Source organism: Durio zibethinus, chromosome 3 (assembly GCF_047325235.1).
Source record: "Durio zibethinus cultivar Kanyao isolate XHJ-2024 chromosome 3, ASM4732523v1, whole genome shotgun sequence".
Taxonomy (NCBI): Eukaryota; Viridiplantae; Streptophyta; class Magnoliopsida; order Malvales; family Malvaceae; genus Durio; species Durio zibethinus.
Window position 1 is genome coordinate 965,001 of NC_143164.1, and position 11,355 is coordinate 976,355.

General features: G+C 48.5%; 1 pseudogene; it reads left to right on the plus strand.

Annotated features, from left to right (window-relative positions):
• The first annotated feature begins 9,501 nt into the window (after positions 1-9,501).
• LOC149519471 (25S ribosomal RNA) lies at positions 9,502-11,355 on the plus strand (annotated as a pseudogene).

Sequence of the window (11,355 nt, forward strand, 5' to 3'; positions counted from 1 at the left end):
ACAGATCCTGCTGTAGGTCTCTCGATCCGACTGGGGCTTAGACTAAGAATGAACTCCATATCCCTAAGTCAACCCATGAAATGAGCATGCGGACACTGAACTGGCCAGAGAGGCAAAATGAGCAAGCCAAGGATCGACCCGATCCCCCTCTGCGTGCTACCGATCCTACTGTGGGTCCCTCGGTCTGACTGGTGCTTAGATTGAGAATAACTCCATATGCCTAAGTTAACACACGAAACGAGCGTGTGGACACTGAGCAGGCCAAAGAGGTAGATGCGTAAGCCGAGGATCGACCCGATCCCCCTCTGCATGCTGTAGGTCTTGCTGCCCCAACCCTAGGTCTGATCCGAGCTTAGACTGGGAATGAATGCTTAGACTAGGAATGAACTCCGTATGCCTAAGTCAACCTATGAAACAAGCATACGGGCACTTAGCCAACCAGAGAGGTAAGATACGTAAGCTAAGGATCTACCCGATCCCCCTCTACGTGTTACCGATCCTTCTGCGGGTCCTTCTACCACAACCCTCAGTCTGGTTCGATCTTAGACCAGAATGAACTATGTATGCCTAAATCAACCTACGAAACAAGTGGGCGAGCACTACGCTTGCCAAAGAGGCAGGATGCACAAGTTGAGGATCGATCGGGTTCCCGTCTTCGGGCTGTCGATCCTACTGCGGGTCCTGTTGCCACAACCGTCGGTACGATCGAAGCTTAGACTGGGAAAGAACTCCATATGCCAAAGCCATTTTTATGGCCCATGAATTCATATGAGCCCTTCCCAATGCCCACGCACCACGTGCGGGTGTCCTGAGCCTGGGCCGAGCACCAATACGCGCCACGATTGAGTGGTAGGTGGGTTTGGGCACATCTTCATATTTTTGCCATGCCAATACCATTTTTATGGCATGTGAATTCACATGAGCACTCCCCAGTGCCCGCACACCACACGTGGGTGTCCTGAGCCCGAGCCGAGCACCATGCATGCCACAATCGGGTGGTAGGTGGGTTTAGGCACATCTTCATATATCTGCCATGCCAATGTAATTTTTATGGCTTGTAAATTCATACAATGGTTCCTTAAGCCTTCATGTGAAGTTTCATGGCAAGATGACTCATTTTCTATTTTTCATGATTTTCAAAATTTTTTACGGTTCAGGATTTTTTAAAATTGTTTTGGAAGGAGCTTTGGCCCCAAATTTGGTAGACGTGATCCTTGTATTTTTTTTGCATGCATAAAAAAATTCAGCTAAAAACTCGAAGTGTAGAAGGTTTTGTGACCATTCGAAAAAAGTGTCCTCATTTCAGATACTCGAATGGCTACCGATAGCAAACTTGTAAAATCTCATATGCTCTTTAAGAGAGTGTAAGTTCTCGAGGTTTGTTGAGGGATAAGGGGCCAATATAAGGGCCAAGTACCAGCACCCATCGTACATCATATGCACACACCCCCCGGCCCCCCCAATTACTGGAACCCCCAATGCCGTCGGTCAAGTTCTCCGACGATGGTTCCCCGAGAAAAAAAAATACGGCACCAACACATGCCTGAGCCCAACATGTGCACCGTCGCTCAAAATCAAACTTCAGCCAAGGCCTCGACCATCAACTGCACATGATGGTGCATGGTGATGGCATATGCATCGACCATCATCGGCATATGCTACCCTTTGGTACAAGCACTTGCCTCGACCGCCATCAGCACAAGCTTGCCCTTGGTACAGGCACTTACCGCGAGCACCATCGACACATGCATGCCTCGATGAGCATCGATAGAAGATGGCCCTTAATGCGAGAGGTTGCCTCGAGCACCATCGGCACGTGTTGGGCCTTGGTGCGGGCACATGCCTCGACCACCATCGTCACAAGCTAGCCACTGGTACAAGCACTTGCCTGGACCACCATCGGCATGGGCCATGCCTCGATCAGCATCAGTAGAAAATGGTCCCTGGTCCATGCGGTTGCCTCAAACACCATCGGCACATGCTAGGCCTTGGTGCGAGAGGTTACCTCGAGCACCATCGGTACAAGTTGACCCTTGGTGCGGGCACTTGCCTCAACCACCATCGGCAGAAGATGGCCCCTGGTGCGGACGGTTGCCTCAAACACCATTGGGACATGCTAGGCCTTGGTGCGGGTGGTTACCTCGAATAGCATCGGTGCGTGCTGGGCCTTGGTGCTGACACATGCCCCGACCACCATCGGCACAAGTCGGCCCTTGGTACGAGCACTTTCCTTGACCACCATCGGTAAAAGATAGCCCCTGGTGTGGACAGTTATGTTGAACACCATCGACACATGCTGGGCGTTGGTACGGGCGGTTGCCTCGATCACCATCGATATAAGATGGCCCCTGGTATAGGCGGTTGCCTTGAACACCATCGGTACATGCTGGGCCTTGGTGCGGGTAGTTACCTTGAACACCATCGGCACGTGCTGGGCCTTGGTGCGAGCACATGCCTCGAGCTGGTGTGGCGGTTACCTCGACCACCATCGACACGAGCTAGGCCTTGGTGCGGGCACATGCCTCGACCACCATCGACACAAGTCGGCCCTTGGTGTGGGTGTCACAGGTTCTGAACTTACACTCAGAATCAGTTCGGCCTTAGGCTTGGAATCTCCTCCTTTATGCCTAAGTTAGCCTAAAACACAAGTGTGCAGGCACTAAAACAATAGGAAGGGATGATTACGCAAGTTAAAGAGAAATAGGATAAGAAGGCAAAATGCTAGAAATATGCTCTGTATTCACTAAAATAGAAGTGTTTGATGGTGTACAAATGAGGGTAGAGTAGCCCTCTATTTATAGTTGAGGCTCCAGCTACACTTAATGGCAGTATCCCTAGAATAAAGGCTAAAATCAAGGAATTACAAAGATTAAAATAAATCAAGATTTTAACTCTTGAATTTTAAGGTCAATCAAATCTGCCAGAAGGCTCCTGCTGATCCTGCAAGCTTCCAAAAGATTCACTTACGTATCTCCCACCTTGGGCCCCTTAAGATGTAGTGCGGACAGCCTGCAGGCCAGGCCTTGGCCTCACAGGCTGGCCTGCAAGCTGGGCGGGTGTTCTGACTTTGTCTCCTAGGCCTTGCATACAAATACCCGCCAGCGCGCCTAGTGTGCGGGCCTTAACTTCTAGCTCATGTGCTTATGCACCAGATGTGCCTGGCACACCCGTCCAAGGTGTGACATTCTCCCCCACTTGATTGCGCATCACCCTCATTATGTCCTTTGCATGGTACTACCTAATCTGGTCTCCAAACTGCCATAAGTCCTCTGTTGGTTCTCAGTTCACCACACTGTCTAGAAGTCCCTTCCAGTGCACCAAGCACTCTTGTCTTGGTTGGTAGTTTTTCTGTCTCACCTCCCTGTTAGCTATGATGCTGTGGACCTCCTTCTCATATGAGGCCCTTACTCCCAATGGTGTACGCTTTGACTCTGCTCGTCCTAGATCTCCCTCATCCTCATGGAACGGTTTGAGCATGCTTACATGAAACACTGGGTGTACCCTCAGCTTAGGTGGCATATCCAGCTTCTAGGCAACCTTGCCTACCCTCTTGACTACTCGAAAAGGTCCCTCATACCTCTGCGCTAGGCCTATGTGCAGCCCTATAATGGGATGTAGCTTCACCAACACTAAGTCTCCAACCTAGAACTGCACGTCCCACCTATTCTGGCCTACCCACTTTTTTGACCTTTTGGCCGCCTTATGTAGATAGACTCTGGCCAAGTCAGTTTGCTCCTACCATGCCTTGGCAAACTTGTATGATATTGGATTCAGCCCTATATAACCTACAGCAATCGAACCAGGTGTTAGTGGCTATTACCCTATCACAACCTCAAATGGGCTCTAGTTCGTTGCCTCGCTCCTTTGCAAGCTGTAGGAAAATTGTGCAACATCTAGCAGCTTTGGCCAGTCCCTTTGTTTGGCACTCACATAATGCCTAAGGTAGACCTCCAATAGTCCATTCACACGCTTAGTCTACCCATGGTCTGTGGATGAATGCTGGTGGAAAAGTTTAAGTCTGACCCTAACAGCTTGAACAACTTAGTCCAGAACCTACTCGTGAAACGCCCGTCCCGATCACTAACAATGGTCCTCGGCACTCCCTAGTACTCAACCATGTTCTTCAAGAACAATTAAGTTGTCTTCTCGGTTGGGCACTCCTTGGTTGTTGGAATGAAGATTCCATACTTGGAAAACCTGTCCACCACTACTGTGATGCTTCCAAACCCCTCTGTTTTGGGTACACTAACTATAAAGTCTAGAGAAACACTATTCCATGATCGCTCTGGCACTGGCAATGGCTCCAAGAGACTGCCTGGTTTCTTGAGCTCTACCTTGTCCTATTGGCACATAAGACAAGTCTTCATATAGGCCTCCACATCGTCCTTTATATACGGCCAGTAGTACCGATCCTCTATCAGTGCTAAGGTACGACTCACTCCTGGGTGTCCAACCCATTTTGAATCATGGTACTCTTACAAAACTTCCTTGCTGAGCTTCCCATGCTGTGGCACAATCAGTCTACTGCCCCTGGTGTACAACCAACCATCATTCACCTAAAACCACCTAGTCTTACCTTGCTGGGCATACTCCATAAGAGCCTTGGCTGTAGGATCATACGCGGTCCCTCTTTGATGCGCGGCACCAGTGACCCCTCTGGTTGGCTAATGGTAGCAAGGTTAGCCTTCCTGCTCAAGGCATCTACAAGGTTTGCCTACCCTAGCTTCTACTCCATTTGAAAATCAAATTCCGTAAGAAAATCTTGCCATCTCGCTTGCTTGAGGGACAGTTTCTTTTATGTCTGGAAGTAGCTGGTCACCACATTGTCCATCCTAACCACAAACCTTGACCCTAACAGATAGTGACACCAAGTACACAAGTAGTACACCACTACAGTCATTTCTTCTTTTAGATCGTGTACTTGAATTCAATCTCATTTAGCTTCTTACTCTCAAATGTGACTGGATGTCCCTCCAACTCTAGTGGGGATTTATGGTAAGGGGCTCTAGCTGGTGTCTTGGCCTCAAACACCAGCTCGATGTGGTTCACCTTTTTCTTAAGTGGTAGCTGGTTAGGCAGCTTTGTGGGTATCACATCACTAAAGGTCTTCAGCACCTTTAGCACCTCCAAGGGTGACTCGATCTCTTTCTCCCTTGGCTCCTCATACTTTAGGGCTACCAAGAAGGTGTCTTCTTTTCTGCTTACCTCCTTGGCAAATTGGATGGCTGAGACCACCCGTAACCCAACTCCAGACCCTCTTCTCAATGGCACTAGGCATTGGCACCATGCATCCAAGAGGCAAATGCAATTGGCAAAAGGCACAAGGAGGGCGTTAATCCAAACAAGCAAATCCAACCAATCACAAACTCATAGTCATCAAGGGGTATTACCTCTATAGTCTCCAAGCTGTAACTCTACTCCCTGCACTACTCTAATGGTTGGAACTTTCTTGGAGTTCACCGTTTTAATGGTACCAGTCCCTTGTTGCACCTTTAGTCTAAGCTTCTAGGCTCCATCACCTAAAATAAAAAGATGTGAGGCACCTATGTCCACCAATGCGCTCACCTTCTGACGCGTAACCATCAGATCTGTAAACATCAAGCCCTTTGGCTTACGGCTCCCCTTACTCTGGATAGCATTGAACACCAATGACCTAAGCTTTACTGCCTTTGTCTCTGGCTCCTCGTCAGACTCCTTCTCTACAATAGCTAGCTTGCCATTTTATGGGTAATTGCAAGCTATGTGGCTCCTTCCACATAGGTAACATGCTAGTGGCTCTCGATCCCCTTTTGCTTTCCATTTGCCTATTGGTGGCTTCCTTTTGTCATCCTTGGTTGAATGGTCTTAGTCCCCCTCCTTTGACTCCCAGTCGTGATCCTTCCCCTTGGACTACTTCTTTCGGGCACTCTCATCCTTACTTTTACCCTTGGGCTTGAAAGACTCAAACTTGTTTAGAGGCTTGAACTCTATCAAGGACTCAGTAGTAGTCATGGCTTTAGCCAAGTCAGGAACTCCCCTTCGTTGTAATTCATGCTTCACCCATGGCTTCAGCCCATCCATGAAAGCAAATAAGGCATCCTTCTTACCTAGATTTGAGATCTGTAACATTAGTTCAGAGAATTTTTGGACATATTTCGTATGTCCCCTTGCTGGCTCAGCCTGCGTAACTTTGCCCATGCCTCATCATCAGCATACTCTGGGTAAAATTGCTCTCTAAACTCTTTTTGGAACTCTTTCCAGGTTCCAATCTTGGTGCTCCCATGCCTAACATCATCACACCTGTGCCTCCACCACAACAAGGCTACATTAGTGAGATACATAGCAGCAGTGTTTACCTTTATTGTCTCGTCCTGCATACCCATGACCTAGAAATACTGTTTCATACCCTATAGGTAGTTGTGTACTTCCTTGGCTGCCCTAGTTCCCTTAAACTCTATAGGCTTGGGGACATCCATCTTGAGCAAACATGCCATTCCTAATGGCAGTCTTGCAAGCAACGAGCTCGCTGGCAAGCTCTTCCATCCGCCGGCGCATGGCCTCTATGCCATTGTGTAAAGTCACCACTTCAGCCTCCAAGGCCTCATTCCTTTAGGTGATCACGCCCATGCCTTTATTGAAAGTAGCTTGTAGCTCACCTTGGATCTCCTCCCCCATGGAGTCTAGCGATGCAATGTGAGTCTCCATTTCCTCAAGCTTTTCCCTCATGTCACCTATGGTCACCTCCACCTTGGCCAGCCTACCGTCTATGGTAGACCATATATCTCTTGAACTGGCTTTCTTGCCTCTTTCACACCCCTATTCTTAGGCCTCTGGTTGTTGGCTAACAACGTCGCTTTGGGATGCGATCTCCTCAATCACGATCTAACTTGCACAACACAAACACGTAGAACTGAACTTGCTCTGATACCAACTATCATAGGCTCTGACCTTAGACTCAGAATCCATGCAGCTTTAGGCTTGGAATCTCCTCCTTTATGCCTAAGTCAGCCTAAAACACAAGCGTACAGGCACTAAAACAATGGGAAGGGCTGATTATGCAAGTTAAAGAGAAACAAGATAATAAGGCAGAATGCTGGAAATATGCTCTGTATTCACTAAAACAGAAGTGTTTGATGGTGTACAAATAAGGGTGGAGCAGCCCTCTATTTATAGTTGGGGCTCTAGCTACACTTAATGGCAATATCCCTAGAATAAAGGCTAAAATCAAGGAATTACAAAGATTACAATCAATCAGGATTCTAACTCCTGAATTCTAGGGTCAACCAAATCTACCAGGAGGCTCTTGCTGATCCTAAAACTTCTAGAAGATTCACTTGCATATCTCCCATCTTGGGCCCCTCTGGATGTGTTGCGGGCAGCCTGCGGGCTAGGCCTTGGCCTCACGGGCTTGCCTGCAAGCTGGGCGGGCATTCTGACCTTGTCTCCTAGGCCTTGCGCGTAAATACCCACCAGCGAGCCTAATGTGCGGGCCTCAACCTCTAGCTCGCGTGCAGGTGCGCTTGATGTGCCTGGCGCACCCACCCAGGGTGTGACATGCACACTTGCCTAGATCACTATCGACACGTGTCATGCCTCAAACAACATCGACACGTGTTGGGCCTTGGTGCAGGCAGATGCCTCGACCACCATCAGTGCATGCATGGCTCAATCAGCATGTGCACAAGTTGGAACTAGTGCAGGCACCTGCCTTGATCAGCATCGACAAAAGATGGCCCTTGGTGAGGGCAGTCGCATCGAACACCATCAGCACATGCTAGCCTTTGGTGTGGGCACATGCCTCGACCACCATCGGTACCTGCTCACCCTTTGTTCGAGATATACCTTTGTTGGAAAAAGTGTCCCTGTTTTAGATACCATGTTTTTTAGGAACAATCAAGTTACCTCATTGGTTGGGCACTCCTTGGTTGCTGGAATGAAGATTCCATACATGGAAAACTTGTCTACCACTACCATGATGCTTTCAAACCCCTCTGCTTTGGGTAGATCAACTATAAAGTCCAGAGAAACACTCTACCATGGTCGTTCTGGCACTGGCAATGGCTCCAAGAGACCGCCTGATTTTTTGAGCTCTACCTTGTTCTGTTGGCACACAAGACAAGTCTTTACATAGGCCTCCACATCGTCCCTCATGTGCCACCAGTAGTACCAATCCTTGATCAATGCCAAGGTATGACTCACTCCTGGGTGTCTAACCCACCTTGAATCAAACACTCTTACAAAACTTCCTTACTGAGCTTCCCATCCTGCGGCACAAACAGTCTACTACCCCTGGTGTACAACAAACCATCCTGCACCCAAAACTGCCTAGTCTTACCTTGCTGGGCGTACTCCATAAGAGCCTTGGCTGTAGGATCATATGTAAGTCCCTCCTTGATGCATGGCACTAGTGACCCCTCTGGTTGGCTAATGGTAGTAAGGTTAGCCTTTCTGCTCAGGGCATCTGCCACCAGGTTTGCCTGTCCTGGCTTGTACTCTATCTGGAAATCAAATTCCATAAAAAAATCTTACCATCTCGCCTGCTTGAGGGACAGCTTCTTCTATGTCTGGAAGTAGCTAGTCGCCACATTGTCCATCCTAACCACAAACCTTAACCCCAACAAGTAATGGCATAAAGTGAGCAAGTAGTGCTCCACTACAGTCATCTTCTTCTCTTAGACTGTGTACTTGTACTCAATCTCGTTCAGCTTCTTGCTCTCGAACGTGATTAGATGTCCCTCTTACATCAACACGCCCCCTATGACAAAGTGTGATGCATCTGTATGCACCTTATACGGCTTGGTATGGTCTGGCAAGGCCAAGACTGGCTCCTTGGTCATAGCCCACTTCAACCTGTCAAAGGCTTCTTGGCACCCTGCACTCCACTCCCATGCTCTCCTTTTCTTAAGTAAGTCAGTCAATGGTGTGGCTATTGCTGAGTGACCTTTGATAAAGCACTTGTAGTGGTTGACCAACCCAAGGAATGATCTCAACTCAGTGCCTTTGGCTGGAGGTTCCCACTCCAGGATGACGTGCATCCTGCCTTCATCCATGCGTATCCTACCACCTCCCACTATGTGGCCTAAGAATGGGATCTCCTGTTGGGAAAATGAGCATTTCTCCCTCTTAACAAATAGCTTGTCCACCCACAACACCTTGAACACCTGCCTCAAGTGGTCTACATGCTCTCCCAAAGTCTGGCTATAGATCACAATGTCATTCACATAAACCACAACAAATCGATTAAGGAACGACTGAAGTACCTTGTTCATAAGGGTGCAGAATGTTACTGGGCCATTCATGAGTCCAAAGGCATCACCAAGAACTCATACGAACCATATCGAGTGACACATGTTGTCTTTGGCTCATCTTCCTCCATGATCCTGACTTGGTAGTAGCCCGACCTCAAATCTAGCTTGGTGAACCACTTTGTGCTCCTAAGTTGGTCGAACAAGTTCGCAATGTCAGACCCCCCACATCGCTCGATTCGATGCTCTCGTCGTGACCCAAGGTTAGGTAAGATCACCCGTTGAGTTTAAGCATATCAATAAGCGGAGGAAAAGAAACTTACCAGGATTCCCCTAGTAATGGTGAGTGAATCGAAAAGAGCTCAGCTTGAGAATCGAGCACCCCCGATGCTTGAATTGTAGTCTGGAAAAGCATCCTCAGTGGCAGATCGAGCCCAAGTCCTCTGGAAAGGGGCATCGAAGATAGTGAGAGCCCCATTGTACTTGGACCTTGTTGTACCATAAGGTACTATCTGTGAGTCTGGTTGTTTGGGAATTCAACCCCAATCGGGTGATAAATACCGTCCAAGGCTAAATACCGATGAGAGATCGATAACGAACAAGTACCATGAGGGAAAGATGAAAAGGACTTTGAAAAGAGTGTCAAAGAGTGCTCAAAATTGTGGGGAGGGAAGTGGATGAGGGTCGATACACCTCGGTTGGATGTGGAATGGTAGGAGTCAGTCCGTCGATCGATTCGGGGCATGGATCGACACAGGTTGTAGCTGTGGCCCAAGCCCGAGCTTTCGATGTGCCTATGAAGACATCGTTGCCATGATCATGAAACGTAGCTCACGTCATCTCGATGTACTATGGCACTGGTGTGATCCCGATGTCAGCCTGTGGGCTCTTCATTCGGCCTGTCTTGGAACACAGACTAAAGAGTTTGATATGCGTACAAGTCAATGGGCCAAGAAACCCGTAAGGCATAAGGAAGCTGACTGGTAGGATCTCTTGTGGGTGCACCACCGACCGACCTTGATCTTTTGAGAAGGGTTCGAGTGTGAGCATACCCGTCGAGACACAAAAGATGGTGAACTATGCTTGAGCAGGGTGGAGCCAGAGGAAACTTTGGTGGAGGCCCACAGCGATACTAACGTGCAAATCATTCGTTTGACTTAGGTATAGGGGCAAAAGACTAATCGAACTGTCTAGTAGCTGGTTCCCTCTGAAGTTTCCCTCGGGATAGCTAGAGCCCCCAACAAGTTTTATCGACAAAAGCCAATGATTAGAGGCATTGGGGGCGTAATGCCCTTGACCTATTCTCAAACTTTAAATAGGTAAGGTGGCACGGCTGCTTCATTGAGCCACACCAAGGAATCGAGAGCTCTGAATGGGCCATTTTTGGTAAGCAAAACTGGTGACGTGGGATAAACCGAAAGCTAAGTTACGGTGCCCAACTGTGCGCTAACCCAGAACCCACAAAGAGTGTTAGTCGATTAAGACAGTAAGACGGTGGTCATGGAAGTCAAAATCTACTAAGGAGTGTGTAACAACTCACCTACCGAATCAACTAGCTTTGAAAATAGATGGCGCTTAAGTGCGCGACCTATACCCGACCGTCGGGGCAAAGGCCAGGCCTTGATGAGTAGGAGGGTGCGACGATCGTTGTAAGACCCAAGGTGCGAGCCTGAGCAGAGTAGCCATCTATACAGATCTTGGTGGTAGTAGCAAATATTCAAATGAGAACTTTGAAGTTCGAAGAGGGGAAAGGTTCCATGTGAACGGCACTTGCACATGGGTTAGTCAATCCTAAGAGACGGGGAAGCCCATCCGACAGTGCGTCCCATATGAGCTTAGAGAGGAAATTGGGTTAAAATTCTTGAATCGAGATACGACAGCTGATGGCAACGTTAGGGAGTCTAGAGACATCGGTGAGGGCCTCGAGAAGAGTTATCTTTTCTATTTAACGGCCCACCCACCCTAGAAATGGCTCAGTCGAAGGTAGGGTCCAGAGGTCAAAAGAGCATCGCACGTCACATGGTGTCCAGTGTGCCCCTAGCGGCCTTTAAAAATCTAGAGGACCGAGTACCGTCTGCTTTCAGTCATACTCATAGCCACATCATGTCTCCAAGGTGAACAGCCTCTGGTC